Source organism: Lissotriton helveticus, chromosome 9 (genome assembly GCF_964261635.1).
Source record: "Lissotriton helveticus chromosome 9, aLisHel1.1, whole genome shotgun sequence".
In the NCBI taxonomy this organism is placed as follows: Eukaryota; Metazoa; Chordata; class Amphibia; order Caudata; family Salamandridae; genus Lissotriton; species Lissotriton helveticus.
The window spans coordinates 543,448,579-543,465,164 of NC_136070.1; positions in this window are offsets into that span (position 1 = coordinate 543,448,579).

Below are 16,586 nucleotides of genomic sequence, written 5' to 3' on the forward strand. Positions count from 1 at the left end.
ATACCCCAGAGCCTCATCCCAGCATGCCACTAGGGGCACTAGTACTCTCTTGAGACCAGGAGAAGTCCCGGTACGCAATGGGAGAACACTGAGAAGTGTTGATCAGGGCCGGACTGGCTGTAACGGGCACCGGGCTTTTCCCAGGAGGGGTGGGGGTATTTTTGTCACTGGGGGCCGGTTTTGCAGCAGTGCCGCAGTATCTGCTACCTGTAACAAAAGCAGGAGCTGTGCTTCTTGTTAGCACCCCCTCCCCCAAAATGCCCCTACCCCTACTCCCAGGCTAGTCGAGGAGCAATCTGCCAGGGCTGGTTGCTGTTCCCATTCCGGCGCTGGTACTCAGTACCGGTGAGTACCGACCCTATTTAAAGCACTGACTATATCTGAGATATTGAGGTCTTCAGTTTGAAGCATCCTCTTGTATTGTGAAGGAGTTTTACAAGTTTTGCCAGCAATTATAGGGGATCCTTGTCACGTACAAAAAAAAAGCATCTGAGTTGGCCTACGTTCCTTTGTATTCTGTTTTCTGACTATGAATCATACACACAAAGCTGCAGTGTCAATTCTCCGACCTCTTTTGCTCTTAATTGAATTTGTTTCGAGCAAGATGAAAACAAGCCATGTTAGAATGCCCACTGACCGGAATGAGAGTACGACTTTTGAGAACATTTAGATCTCGCCTGAGCTTCCTGGATGCCAGCGGGATTGAACATAATGCAGCATTTGATGATATTGCAGTCAAACATTTGGAGGCGAGCCAAGTTGCATAACAGGATCAAGTAAGGACACACGCTATGTGCCTCATAGCAGAAAACTGCTCTTTGACAGCCCACAACTCCAGTTTTGAAATGCACCGGAGCTTATTCAAAAGTCGTAATTGAATTAAGGGGCGACACAGCAAGATCATTAGACAGTTTTGAGAACTTGCCAAAATTAACTAGGGCCTGATACTGTATAAGGTGCCTGTCCAGAAGGTATTCTACTAGAATATCCTGTTTTAAATATATCCTACCAAAATATCTACTACCGACAAATCGTCAAGGTAAGTTTACATAAGTAAGTGTAGATTTACAGTTATTAAATTCTGCAAGAAACTAAAGACCTGGCTCCTCACCGAGCCCCGACCCTGGCTCGGTCCACACCTCGCCTGCTTAAGCACCAGGAAACCCAACCGGGTTGAGTTGTGCCTTATACAAATACCCATAACATAACCACGTATTGTACTGGGACAATTTACATCTTCACAGTACACAGTACATATATGGGTAGCTAAGAACAGTAAATCTATGTATACCAACATACACAGTTACCTTCACAATATTGTCATGTTGATATCCTGTCTAGTATAGTTGTGTAGAAGGCTATTCAGGTACGTGATATTGTGAAATACAATCTGTTGTGATGAAAGTCAGGTAGCCGAGGAGTGGTTTGTAGATTATTTATCAAGCCTTAGTTACAGTTTAGTACATCCATAGTTGGATGTACGTCATGACAACACGGGCTTTTACACCGCGCTGCCATTATGACGCATCCATTACAACGCAAGTCGTTACAACAACTTGCGCTGTAGGCGCTAGATTTTGGAATAGTATGATTTACTATTCCAACTCCAGCCTACGCAACAGTAGGGAAGGTGTTGGAATAGTAAATCTACTATTCCTTAGTGTCTAGCGCCATCCAGCGCAAGTCGTTGTAACGACTTGCGTTGTGATGGCAGCGTCGTAATGGCAGCGCGGTGTAAAGCCCGCGTTGTCATGGCTGTCTTCCCCATAGTTTGGTCCAGGGTTGTCTCTAGAGCAGCCCCATCAGGAGCAGCCAGCCTGCTGCTCAGCCCATACTCCAAGTGTCACACTTCACCTAACAAGCACTCAAACATTCCATTCATCATCACCACTCCAACTTGATAATGCTGCACATTCACACTGGCTGAGCAGCTAGGGCCAAAGCAACAGGGGAGATGCATAAATACATATACAAGATATAACATATCTTCCCCCTTTAAAAACCACAAAAATATAAGAATGCAAGGTGGAACAAAGCATTTACAAGAAGAATCATGCACAGATAAAATAGGGAAGATGCAGAGATAAATATACAGGAAATATCACTCGTCCTCCCCCTTTAATAAAAAACAAAAAATTTAGAGAAAGAAAACTAGCGGAACAGCATTTTCCTAAAAATCACACATGGCTAGACAGTAGATTAAGGAAGAACCCTGTCAGTCCCACAACAGCAAACTAGAGAAAAACAACACTACATCAATTATCCCCACCAACTGGCCAGGCAAACATGACCGGTGGTACAACACAGCATGGCACACTAACCAGTCCGTAGCAAACTCTTACATACCCAAGAGAAAAAAAGACTACCAGACGAATAATAAATCAAAGAACACGTGTGCTAAAACCGAAGTAAGTAACGGGTGAGATACTCCCGGCAAAACATCCGCAACAAAGGGCAAATAATGTAACTCGTAGCAACGAGTGACATCCATCCCAAACCACCACCCCTAAAGTAAGGGCATAAAATATAAATCGTAGAAATGGGTAACGGGCGACATCCACCCCAAACCACCTTCCCTCATGTAAGGGCATCCAGCGAAACGTGTAGAAATGGGTGACTTACATCCCTTCCAGTCATCCCTCATGTAAGGGTATGTAACGTAAAGTGTAGTGATGGGTGACTTGCAACCCATCCAGGCATCCCTCTAGAAAGGCAATGTAACATACAATGTAGATATGAGTGACTACCACTCATATAACCATCCCTCCTGTTAGGGCCTGTAGCATTCAAAGTAGATATGGGTGACTTTCACCCATATAATCATCCTTCATGTAAGGGACGGTAACGTATAATGTAGAAATGGGTGACTTTCATCCGTAGAGAAATCCCTTGTGTAAGGGGCATGTAGTGTAAGATGGAAAAATGTAGCAATACAACATGGCATAACATAAGTGGCAACACTCAGAACTATGCTCACCAACAAGAAATTTCCCAGACCAGAAATAAATGTCAACACAGCAGCAAAACCAACATAAAAGAAGCTGGTGCACGCTGGGAAACACCAATAAAATGAGAATTAGGTCGCAAATGTAAACAGAATTTACCTTCCTGAACAGCAAATCACACCAAAGTTAATAAGGAACAGGGCCAACCTGCCCCCAAAAGTCACTGGTGAAACATCTCACGCACACATCATGCATGTCCTTCATCAAAACACAATAGCACAAAACCCACATTAAGCTCAGCATGAAACTAAGTTGCACAGCAGTAATGCATGAGATAGCAAGGCACGTAAAACTATGACAAAATCAGCAAAACACTACTCCGGTGCACCTTTATGTATACAATGATTTGACTTCAGCCTTGCCAGTTGCCTATCTCTGGAAACCATGGTGTGGAAATGGATGGATTTATCACGTCTCCATTGTCTTCCTAAACTCTCAGGGCCTCATTTATGAAAAGTGACGCATAGCTGCGTGAAAACAGCGATGCGTCACTTTTCATTACGCCCTCCTTGCTACACCAATGATGCGTCATATTTACAGTATGACGCATCATTGCGCAAGGAGTTACAGATACGTCAGTATTTCTGACGTATCTGTAGGTGCAAAAGTGAGGCATTGCCTGAGCGTGTCACAAAAGTGACGCAACTCCAGCAATGTGTCCTTTCACATGGGGCAAGCCCCATGTGAAAGGGCTTGCGTCAGTCTTACGCCTGCTGTGAGGCAGGCGTAAGATTTTGACGCATTTGAGTCCTAGAAGTGGCGCAGTGAAATCTCATAGATTTTACTGCGTCACTTCCATGACCCTTTCTTGCGTCAAAACACCCCCCTTGCATACATTATACCTGGCGCAGGTATAATGTGGCACAGGGGTTTACAAAGTGACACATCTACCTAGATGCGTCACTTTGTAAATATGGCGCAACAAGGCGCATTTTTTACGCCACTGGTGCGTCACAAAAAGTGACGCACCAGCAGTGTAAAAGTGACGCACAGCCTCATAAATGAGGCCCTCAGAATTTCAGCTCCCTTGGTCAAAAAAGGGGCATCGATGCTTCAGTGGCTTCTAGAAAAGGTTTGGTGCCTTTGACCATGATGACTTCTACTAAGTTCTTAATACTGAGGGACTTGAGCCAGATTCAGCAACTAGGTTGTAGTCCGAAATAATGAGCCAGATTCAGCAACTAGGTTGTAGTCCGAAATATCGAGTGATAAGTATAATTTTACCACAACTGATGGTGTGCACAACCCATCCAATATTTCTCCTTTGCACACCGGGGATGAATCAGGAGCAGGTAGTCCCTAGATGAACTCTGGTGCACCCGCTGGACTCGTCTTAAGTTAAGACGTCAAACATGGCAATTACAAGAGTAGATCACATTAGGTCCTACAAAAATGACAGACAATAAAGTCTCAACCTTAAAGGTTGTATTTTAAGGATTTTAGGCACACAGAAGTTAATTCAATATATTCCAAATACATTAGTCAATAAATTAGAGTGAAAAGCTAAACTAAAGTACAAAATCAATCTAGAATTCAGTAGAGTTCAGATTAGCCGAAAACAAAGCATTTACAGAAATATAGCTTAGATTTGCCTTCTAAGGTAATGGGAAGGGGCTCTCCCTCTACAACAAGAAATCACACTCTTTAAAAGGTTCTAAACAAAGGATTTCATACACTCGCTACAGTGGCACATGTTTCACAGATTCTCAACCAATCAGAACAAGGCAAAAGAGCTACATTACAACTAAATACATTCAACAGGTTTCTAATAATTCTGCTACATAGAGCTTCTTACAAGCAGGTGTCTACACATGGACCAGAAATGGTTACATAGTACGTGGTTTCCCTGGGACAGCTAGATTTGACCTTGAGTAAGTACACGTTGGGCCATATTTATCAAAGGGTTGCATCGCTTTTTCACCACGTAATGGGGTGCGAAAGCGACGCAACCCTAAAGTCGTGACTTGTCATGCCACGGAAGGCCCCCTTTGTGTGCCCCTGAGGGGCGTGATAAATCCAGAGTAACGTAACAAAGCGCAAATCGCTGTGTTGCGTTATTACCATCCCCAACATGGTAGGGCGGGACTATCTTGTTCAGGTTCCTATGTTCCAAAGAATGATCTTTAACTCTAGAGACACTGTTGCTGCCACCATGAGACTCTAGTCCCAATTTCTTCCTTGCTCTCTGGACTTCTAGGGACTCTCTGGCAAGGGCCAACTGCTCTTGCCTGAGCCTAAGCCTAGCTTCCTCAAGTTCAAGAAGTTGGTATTCCCTAACCAAAGAGTTTCCCCTCTTTCTAGAGATGGAGGTACCTACTGAATGGCCTGATGCATTGGATTCTGCAGAGGAGGATCTAGTCCTCTTTGGTCTACTCTGCACTTTTCCAGGAGGAATAAAGGGGGCTTCCTCACAGCCACCTTCTGTATCCTTTGGGAGATCTAAGTTTTCCAGGTGAGAGCCATTAAGCTCTTCCTGACCAGGGTTATATTCAAGGTCTTAGGGGCTTCCCCTGCTGACCTATCCTCTGGTCCCTGCCCACCCACCCTTTCCTGCTCATCGGCCCACTGGCTTTCCTTAGGTTATCTAACAGTAACACCTCCAGGAGGAGTTGAGTGTGGGCACATTTCCCTACCTTCAGCTTCTTAGAGGCACACAGGGCTTTCAATTCTTGGAATGAAAGCTCACTGTTTCTAGTAGGCAGATAGCCACTGGCATCTTCTTTAGTAGACTTACTAAGTAAGGTGAGGTGCTGTACCTACCTAACCTAGTGGGAACTAAACTCTCTGAGGTTGGAGAAAGGGTGTGCTAAACCATTGACTACCCAACCCTACGTTCAGTAGAACTTACTATTCTAATCTTGTATTATATGTGCCTAGTACTAGTGATGGTTTTTCAATTAATGAACACAAAGATTTATCTGGTAAAACAATGCAGGCTTGAATCCCAACCACTGCCACCAATGTGAGAAGCTGGCCCGGTATATGATGTACACTTATGTAAGTGAACACCTTCCACCAGTCCAGGCACCCCTTACGGTGATTTAGGAGGTCTTAGATACCCATAGAGAGTGCTCTAAGTGATAGCTATGGAGAGCAGCCTTCAGGTTTAGTTCAGAAGGAGTGTAAAGCAGCTTGTTTTACCAGAACACAATCTTATATGTATTGATTAACTGAAAAATAACCACACAAAGTATTTATGAAAATATTTATTTATTATATAATACTCTCCAATATATTTAGATATCTCCTACCCAGAGATATGCACAATGCACACAATACTTTGCATAGAAATCACAGTAAATAGCACAAAATACACAGTGGACCCCGGGAGGAACCAAACCATATACTATGAAAGTGGTATAAGAACTACGACTCGAGTCAAGACAATGTTGAGAGGACGTAGAAGTGTTGGGGACCCAAGGAACCACCCAAGGTGCGTGACTAGGAACCCCACAGAGAGTGTGTGCAGTCTGAGAACATGACTTTCAGCTCCGTAAAAGTCTACCTGTAAGTCGCTGTTGGACGTTTAAAGATTAAGTATCCTTCCCAGTGGACCCTGAAGAATCCCCAGTAGAAGACAGAAGGTTGGTTAGCCACTCCATCCATGGGTACCCTACTACCCAAGTTACCTACACCAGGGGTTCCGGGTGCATAGGTGTGAAGTGGTGTCAGAAACCGCTGTAGAACCCAATGGAGGACTTCAGGAAAGTGCCGCTGCTGAAGGAGGAGAAATTGTACGTTGGCATCCAAAGGTGGGTTCCGGTTGAGACGTACCTGTAAGCAAAGGGGACAGAGTCTATGTCACTCAGGAGTAACTAGGAGATCAGGAAAACAAATGCCCACCGATGTCGGGAGTTGCAGGAGAGTTGACAAGGGCCTTGACTCTGCAGCTGTGAGGACCAGGCGATGCTGAAGTAGACCAGGAGCCATGCACGAGCTGTCCCACATTGGATGTCGATTGCTGAGGGGTCTGTGTCCAGCGGGAGCATCAAAAAGCCTTGGCAAATGCAACCCACGCAGATGTTGAAGAAGGTGCAATGTCGGGACCAGCAAGGTCCAGGAGACTCACCCCAAGTAGGGGAGTCAGGGCAGGCCCTGAGCAATCAGGGGAGCCCAATAGAAGTAAAGGTGACCCTCAAATGGACTGGAGTCGCGAGAGGACCTCAAACACCTCACTAAAAGATGCAGGCCACAATGCACACATTGCGGTGTGGCCACAGATTCTGGTCACAGGAGATGCCCAGGGTTAGGGCTACTTGGAGCCCAAAATCTTCTTGGAAGGATGCCAACAAGCCTTTGAAACTGCAAGTTGACATGGTGCACTGGGGTTTGGTTACTGGAACCCTCATGAGGGATACTGGTCTCAATCTTGGTGAGAGGGCAGGTCAGGCCTCGGTAGCTGTGGAAAACCATCACTTGTATTGCAGAACCTTTTGGATTCCGGAGGAGCTCAGGATCAGCAGACCGGTCGACTTACTTGCGGTGCCTGCAAATGCAGGGAAGTTACTCCTTCACTCCAAGGGAGATTCCTTCAGGTGTCTTTGATGCCCACAAGCCCTGGAAGGTTCCTATATGGTGCACAGGCACAGACAATGCAGCAGACTGGAAGGGAGATGAATACGAGCCCATGGCAAATCTAGGGACCCATCCACAGATAAGCCCTTAAGTACCCTTAGGAAAGGATTGAGACAATGCTGGGGACCCTCCCAGGAGAGTGTCTGGACAGGGGGGGGTTACTCCCATGTCATTTGTCCTGTTTCATGCCAGAGCGGGAGCCAATAGTTCCTCGGACTGGTTTGAACTGGATTATGAATGGGGACACCAAATGTGCCCCTCATGCAGACTGAGTGGTGCTTGCAAGCGCACCCACCCTGCCGCAATACACTAAATCCTGCCTGGGATGTGGTCACATCTCGCTGTGACAGGACGCCTATTGTTCTGCCTTCCCCTGCTTGGTTTAGAAGCAGGAGGGCCAGAATCGTGTCTCTGGTCAGCAGCAACCATTTTCTGCTGTCTGGGTCTGGAAGACTGGTACCGGGGACATGGAGAGCCTAACAGAGGGCTCTTCCAGTGCTTGGAATCATACATCCCACACCGTTTACGGTGTGGGAGGTGTGATTCCAACTTGTTTGATTCCAAACATGATAGGATTTGTTGCAGCCAGTTTTAAGATGGTCATCGCGTAATTCCACGGTGCCCCTCTATATGGTATATGGCTGCTTCACTGACAACCTGGGAGAATGGACTCTGTTGGCTGTAGGGGTGTCCTGCTCCTGCAGGGGCACCCTCTCACTTAAAACCAAGCACCCTACCTTCAGGATTGCAAAGGCCTGCCATAGGGGTGACTTATAGGTTTTAAGTGCAGTGACCCTAGATATAGAAAACCTATATCTTTAGTAAGTGGTGCTAGCACCAGCCTACACAGGCTGCAATAGTAGGCCTGTAGTTACAGTTTGAATGGTCTCCAATGGGTTGCATAATGCATGCTTCAGTCCATGGAGGACCTCTGGGACACCTATGCCCTGGGTACCTTAGTACCATACACTAGGGACTTATAAGGGCACCCCAGTATCCAATGTGGGATGTACCTAAGTACTGAGCATAACACTTTAGGTAGAAAGCCGATAGACTGGGGTCCTGATTAGCAGGATCCCAGTCAGAATAGTCAATAACATCTTAGCACCAGGCAAAAAGTGGGGGCAATCCTAGAAGCAGATCCTACTTTCCTACACGGGCCCTGGTCAAATGGAGTGTACTGCATGCAGGTATCCAAAAAAAGACTTGCATGTTGTTGTAAATAACGAACTCTGCAGTCAGAAGGTAGGTTCTTTATTCAGTAGAATATCACATAAAGAATCCCGTCAGCTGTCATCACTTGAGCCGCGCTGCTATGTCAACATTCCATAGCGAGCGCCGGCTGTCACATGGGCAGTACCAAGTACTGCATAGCAGGAGGGGTGAAAATGGGGCAAGGGAAATACCACAGTATAGGTTACAACACATCATCCTCCCTATGAGAATTAATAGCAATGTGGGAGGGGAAAGCAACTGGGAAGGAAAACAGCCCTCTAAAGGGGAGGAAAGATGGGGCGGTAACCTCCTTGTCCCTGCTGTAGGATTACCTCGGGGAACCTGCTAGACTAACATGGCTCTACTGCAAGCAGCTATCTCATTTGGTAATGTTTGTGCCACTGGGGGGTGTTCCTAGGTCTGTCACTCCTCCTGCCAGGTCTGGTATCCCTACTGATGTCTACACTCTCAGATCTGGTCGTGTGAGACCTGGCTTCTTCCCCTCCAGCAGGTACTACCCTGTCATTACTCCACAATCTACCATCCTCCATGACTACTGAATTCTTGTTTCGTATCTTGATTGTACTGGGAGCATAAAACTTGTCACCCCCTATTCTCAGTCTCTCAGGTTTCTTTACATAGACTCTTTGTCCTTGCTGGAATCCTCTCTCCTTAACTCCCCACTTCTTGTCGTACCATTCTTTGTATTTGCGTTGATTTGCTTCAATCCTTCTCTTGATCTCCTGGGGGTTGGCCTCTTCTTCTAGTCTTCTTCCCATCCAACTCGGTGTGAGTTTGGTGCCGGCTTTTCTCCCCCTCAGTAACTCGAAAGGCGTGCAACCGGTGGTAGACTTTGGCGTGGTATGGTATGCCCACAACATGTCTCTTATCGCTTCTTCGACGTTCTGTCCCGCTTGCTTGGCTAACTGTATGCACTCTTTCACCATGCGGTTTACTCTTTCCACTTTGCCATTTGCTTTGGGGCAGTACAGAGGCGTGCGAACATGTACAATGGAACAGTCCTTGAGAAATTCCTTCATTTCTTCTGAGATTAGCTGTACGCCATTGTCTGTCACCAGTGTCGCAGGCACCCCTTCTCTTGAGAACACCTCTTTCATGAACTCAATGATCGTTCTGGTGTTCACGTTGTGGACTATCTTGCATGTTACCCAGCTTGAGAAGTAGTCCACCATGACTAGTAGATACCAGTCTTGAGGCCCTTTGCCATGGATCGGTCTAGCTATGTCAAAGCCCAACTTGTTCCACGGAGCATCAGGTACTTCCACTGGTGACAATGGTGCCCTTCTCGTGGTCTTAGACTTGTCACTCAAACTGCACGCATAGCAATCACGCACTTTGTCCTCCATTTCACTGTCCATCGTTTGAAACCAGTAATCTGTACGAAGTCTAGCCTTGCTCAGACTTCTACCTAAGTGTCCTTCGTGTGCTAGATCCACTATTTGGTTCCTTAAAGCTTCTGGAGGAACCAGTTTTCCGGATTTCAGTATAAAGTCTCCTTCTATCGATAAATCTTCCCTCACATTCCAGTACGACTGGATCTCCATTTCCATGTCCTTGCACTTCTTCGGCCACCCCGTGAGTATATGTTTTTTCACTTTTTTCAGCGTTTCATCTCGCTCCATCTGAGTTTCCCAAGTGTTTTTCTCTACCGCTGCTAAACGCAACTCCAGAATAGAATCACCTCTCAATTCACCTTCTGCTTCTTCCCCTGTCGGTGCTCTCGACAGGAAATCAGCTACCTTGTTTTGTTGTCCGGGAATGTAGGATACTTTGAAGTTGTAGGCTTGAAGTCCCACTGCCCATTTGGCTATACGAGGTGTCATGCTTTCCATGTCTTTTTTTGTGAACAGTGAGACTAATGGTTTATGATCCGTCTGCACCTCAAAAGGAATTCCCCAGATGAAAAATTTATAGTGGCAGACTGCCCAATAGACCGCTAGGGCTTCTTTCTCTATGGTAGAGTAATTTTTCTCAGAAGAGTTGAGGGTCCTTGATGCAAAGGCCACTACGTTGATTTTGCTCCCTTCTCTTTGCGCCAGGGTGGCACCGATACCTCTATTGCTGGCATCCGTCGAGATGATGGTCACGCCATTCGGGTCAAACTTTCCGATAAATGGGGCCTCAATGATGGCCTTCTTTATGTCCATCATAGCCTCCGCTTGCTCCTTGCCCCAATTGAAGACGCTGTCCTTCTTGATCAAGTCTCTTAATGGCTGTGACACCATTGCAAAATCCTTAATGAACTTGGCCATATATTCCGCAAGCCCCAGAAACGATAGTATGTCCTCTTTGCACATGGGAGTAGGGGCGTCTCTCACAGCTCTGACTAGGTCGTGCTTAGGCTTGATACCCTCTTCAGATAGAGTATGTCCTAGGTAGTCTACAGAGCATACTCCTAGCTTGCATTTTGAAGGTTTGGTGGTGAATCCTACCTCTTTCAATTTTTTCAATACCTCCTTTGCCATCTCATTGTGTTCCACTTCGCAACCTCCGTGGATCAGTATGTCATCTTGGAAACAGAGGGTGTTCTTACAGTCCTTTAATACATGTTGCATGACTCTTTGGAAGGCCGCAGACGCAGACGCCAACCCAAATGGCATACGCAGGAACTTGAAATTACCAAACGGGGTTGTGAATGCAGTGAGTATCTGAGAATCCGGGTGAAGTTTTATTTGGTAATAGGCGGAGGACAAGTCCAGCACACTGAAGTACTTTGCTCCCTTGATTGTGCTCAGCATTTCACCTATCCTGGGAAGAGGAAATCTGTCCACCAGAATGTTCGCGTTGAGGCCTCTTAGGTCCACACAGAGTCTTATACTGTTCCCTCCATCTTTTGCCGTGATCACAATCGGGGCCAACCAGGCTGAACTTTCAATCTCCCTGATGACCCCCTGACTGACCAGTCTCTGAAGTTCCTGCTGGAGGGGTTCTCTCATGCGCAACGGTATGGATCTGGTTTTGTGCACTACAGGTTCAGCTCCCTCCTTGAGAATGATCTTGTGCATATAGTTCTTAAAGACCCCCAAATTGTCACTGAACACCTCCTTGAACTCTTCAGTGAGACTACCAGCTATGCCTAAGGGGTCAATTAACAACACCTGTTCTTTGTTATTTGGGTCTAGAGTGATACCTAACTGCTTTTGGTGTTTCCAGCCCAGTAGAGTAGAGCCACTAGAGGATACATACACCTTTCCTACCGTATGTCTATCCTTAAAGGATATTCTCATAGTCAACATGCCCTCTAGTGGGATTATTCCCTTGTTGTACCCCTTGGGACTGATGTCAGGTTGCATCAATTTCACAGGATGATTAGCAAATTTTTCCTCAAAAACACTTTTATCCACCAGGGTGTAAGGGGAGCATGAGTCAGCATACATACTAAACATCACACCATCCAAGAAAACATCACATTTTGGATACATGTCCCCTTCATCCTCTTTCTCTTCACCTACTTGGAAGATATAGGATCTTTCCCCTTCTTCCCCTTGTGTGGATTCCTCAACAAAGTGCACCGCTTTACCTGGAGTTTTACACACTTTAGAATAGTGTCCCCACCTGTTGCACTTTCTACACTGCACGTTCCTAGCGGGGCACTTCCAATTACTTGCCAAATGGTTGGGACTGCCACATTTAAAACACACCATTGGACCTGCTTTACTGCGAACCACCTCTTTGTTCTTGTCCCCCACTTTACAGACAGTTTCTCCTTCTGTGCTAGACTTGGTTTCTGCCCTCTCCTTGTTTGTCCCCTCAGGTGACTTCATTTCCCTAATGCACCTTGCGGTATGTTCTAGACCCTTAGCTATGTTAATGGCCTCCTCTAAATTGGGGTTCTTGGTGAGCAATTCCTCTTGGGTTTTGGGTTCATTGGTGCACCTCACCAGTTGGTCCCTGATCAATGAATCGGTGAGTTGCCCAAATTCACATGTGGCAGACAAACCTCTCAGAACTGCTATGTAATTACTCACTTTCTCTTCCCTCTTCTGCACCCTCTTAAAAAACTTATGCCTCTCCATCACCACATTTATTTTCTCCTTGAAGTGAGCCCCTAGTTCTCTCAGTGTGCTTTCATATACATTAACGCCTTCCTCCACTTCTTCTTGGTCATCCTCTACTAACCTCCCTGTTATATCTTCATATATCTTCCTCCCATGTGTACCTAAATTGTGGAGAAGTATGTGCTGCTTGCGAATATTGGTGTAATTGCTACCTCCTATGGCAATTAAATAAGATTTGAAAATGCCTTCCCACCTCCTCCAAGGAATGACAGGTTCTCCTAACTCATTGAGGAAGGGTGGAGGCTGGCTCATACCAGCTCCCGCCATTGCCATACAGTATCTTTACTTTACTAAATGTTTGTTTTCTTTCAAAAACTTAAGTAGCACAACAAGATGGTGAGACTGCGGGGAAATATGCTTATTTGAAGAAGATGAAATTATTCACACTAGAGAAACTACCACATCAGCTCACTTTTAAAAACGTCTAGAACATCAGATGAAATCAGCATGGCAAGGGGTTTAGCAAGTCCCCTTTTTACTTCCTCAGATCTAGTATGCCCAACCAATGAGCTCGTTAACCTCCACCCCCAGGCGGGACCTTCCTGTGGAAACAACTTCTCCTCACAGTGTCTGAAAGTCTAGAGGGAAATGCGCGGTGAATATTCGTTGGCTGTGACACTTCCACTCCGTTAGTCAACTGTCTATTTCAAAGACATGACCGAAAAAGAAAATAACAGGAGTTCAGTCAGAGGCTCAAGATTCCTGGCGTGAGGAGAGTAGACGGAGGACACGCCGCCGAACACCAAGGTACCCTCCGGATTTTCCTCGAGAACTCCCACACGGCAAGCTCCTAAAACAGCTGATGCACAGTGCACAGCGCGTTTAAAATATATCGATGATTCTGCCGCCTGCCTTAAAACGAATGGAAGATGTGACGGGTTCCCTCACGCAGTTGTCGTCACTTTAGAGCACTTCGCCTCAGCGCCCCCCTGTGCCCGGTATGACACACGACCTAAACCAGACACTCGCCGATCCCTAAAGCCAGAGCGCTGCTCCCTTTTTAGTTTACATCCAAGGGCTAGCCAGTGGATGAGGTGCCCGACCCGACACCCGAAATAACTTCGGAACCACCCTGGGAAGTTTTCCCTAGCACAACAGCGCTGGTCAGTTTCCGTATCATGCAACGTTAGCGCTCTTACTTGTGCTGCTTTTATCTCCGCCTGTCCAAGACCCTTCTAATTTCTTTCCTTACATCACTTCACAGGCTCCGTTTAAACTTGTTTTTCTTTTTTTTTTTCTTTCTCCGTCGACAGCAATAAATTCATCCCAGGGAGACGACATCCACTGTCCCTGGCACAGTTCTCCTTCTCCTCGTCGCCAAGAAATGTTGTAAATAACGAACTCTGCAGTCATAAGGTAGGTTCTTTATTCAGTAGAATATCACATAAAGAATCCCGTCAGCTGTCATCACTTGAGCCGCGCTGCTATGTCAACATTCCATAGCGAGCGCCGGCTGTCACATGGGCAGTACCAAGTACTGCATAGCAGGAGGGGTGAAAATGGGGCAAGGGAAATACCACAGTATAGGTTACAACACATGTCTTTAATAACAGTTCGAGCATCAGCTGAACGCTGTGACCAAACCCAGAGGAACCTAGAGCAAGAATCAACTGCAACTAAAATAAATTTAAACTCAGTTTCGGAAAACGGAGTACCACAGTGGTCCAAATAAATGCAGCTGAAAGGCTTGTTGGACATCAACAGGTGTGTCTGTGGTGGACGGGACATAGTGAAATCTTTAATTTGTTGACTAATGTCACAACACAGGACATATTTCCTTTTTTTTTGATTTAATAGTTTATTAACCCCTTCCGTGCGGCCGCGATTCCCCCCGTGTGCGGCAGCCGCACGAACAGGGCGGGCCGTGACGAACCCCAGCCGTCATCAGCACACGAGCACCGTGGAGCGTGACGGTTGGGGTTCGTCACCAGCATGGAAGGGGTTAAGAAAGAAACAAAAACAAAGCAAAGCAGAGTCAACATACAGTAAGACAATCAATACAATTCAGAATCAAATGAAAGGGCAATACACAGAAGTACATTATGGAGCATTACCTCGTCGAGGTCCAGCCTTATCCATAGCCATATCCACAGTGGGGGGAAGTACAAATCTCGCCTCTGTAGACATTCCAGTGTCCCCATTTCTTGTCTCATTTCCCGGGGCACCCCCTGATTTTAAATACAGATTTTTCAGCCAACATGCATCTATCCATTTCAGCCACCCAACCCACCAGGAGAGGCTTTCGGGGGGCACCCCAATGCATTGCCACAGCTCGCTTCACCAACAGGAAACCCAAGGCCACCCACTGGAGCTCCACCTCGGTGAGGTCAGTGGCACCCCACACGTTGAGAATCACCTCCTCAGGGGAGAGAGGGATGGGTTTTCCCACCGCGTCCATCATTTTGCGGGTCGCCCTGTCCCAAAATTGCTGGATCACAGGGCACTCCCACAGGATATGGTAGAAGGAACCAGGGAGGCCGCAGCCTCGGAGACATCTATCATCCGGGCGCCTACCTAGTTTAGCCAGAAGAGGGGCGGACATATAAGTCCTATGTAGGATTTTCAACTGGATCAACCGGAAACGGTGATTTATCGCCGTTTCCCTGGGGGACATCAGTACCGACTGCCATTCGTCATCCTCCAGGTCTCCCACATCGCCCTGCCACTTGTCTCGTAGGGACTGGAAGGAGTCGGGCAAGTTATTGCACAATTTACGGTACGTGCAAGATATTGCCTTCGTAAGAAGAGGTTCCGAAAGTAGCCTGTCTTCAAGTGGTGATGCCTCAGGAAGGGAGGAAAGGTCGGACACATTCGCAGTGATAGCATGTGTGATTTGGAGGTATCTAAAGGCCTCAGTGTTGGCAAGGGCATGAGGCTGTTGGAGTTCGGCAAAAGTCAGTAGCTTCCCCCTGTAAATCAAGTCACCCAGGGTGGAAATGCCAATCATGTCCCATCTATCAAACCCCTTATGGTGGCAGAGGGAACCCAATTTCTGTGAGGCCCCGAGCGGGGTAGCCTTAGTAAACACGTCGCACCATCCCAAGCTCTTGGTAGTGTGGTGCCAGAGGGCTATGGTGTGTGACATGGGTCCCACATACCGGTTCCGGGGAAATTTACCATACAGGGCGCCCAGGTACCCCTCTCTTCCCGTCTGGCAGCGTTCCAAGTGAAAGGCCAGGTTTGTAGGCGAACCATGAATCCAGGAGTTGGTAGCCACCAATTGGGAGGCCCAATAATAAAGGCGCATGTTTCGCAGGGCAATACCACCATCATATCATCCTTGGGTAAGTTTATTCAGGGCAATTCGAGGCACCTTACCATCCCAAAGAAGGAGCCGCAAGCCTCCCTCCAACGCACAGAAATAGGAGTCAGCAATTGGGAATGGACAATTGTGGAGGACATACAGGAAACGTGGGAGAGCCAACATTTTGAAAAGAGCTGCTCTGCCAGGGAGGGACAAGGGCAGTGCGCGCCAGTGAGATGTGTCGCTGTGGAGCCTTTGTAATTGGCCCTTGAGGTTACGATCGTAGAAGAGTTTGGGATCAGGGGTAACAAAAATACCTAGATATTTGAAGCCATCCTCGGCCACGGCAATTGAAAACCCCCTCGGAAGGGCAGGTGGGGGGCCATGGAGACAAAATAGAACCGATTTGGACCAGTTGATTGAAAAGCCAGAGTATTTACCAAAATTTGTAAAGACATGCAACAGGCT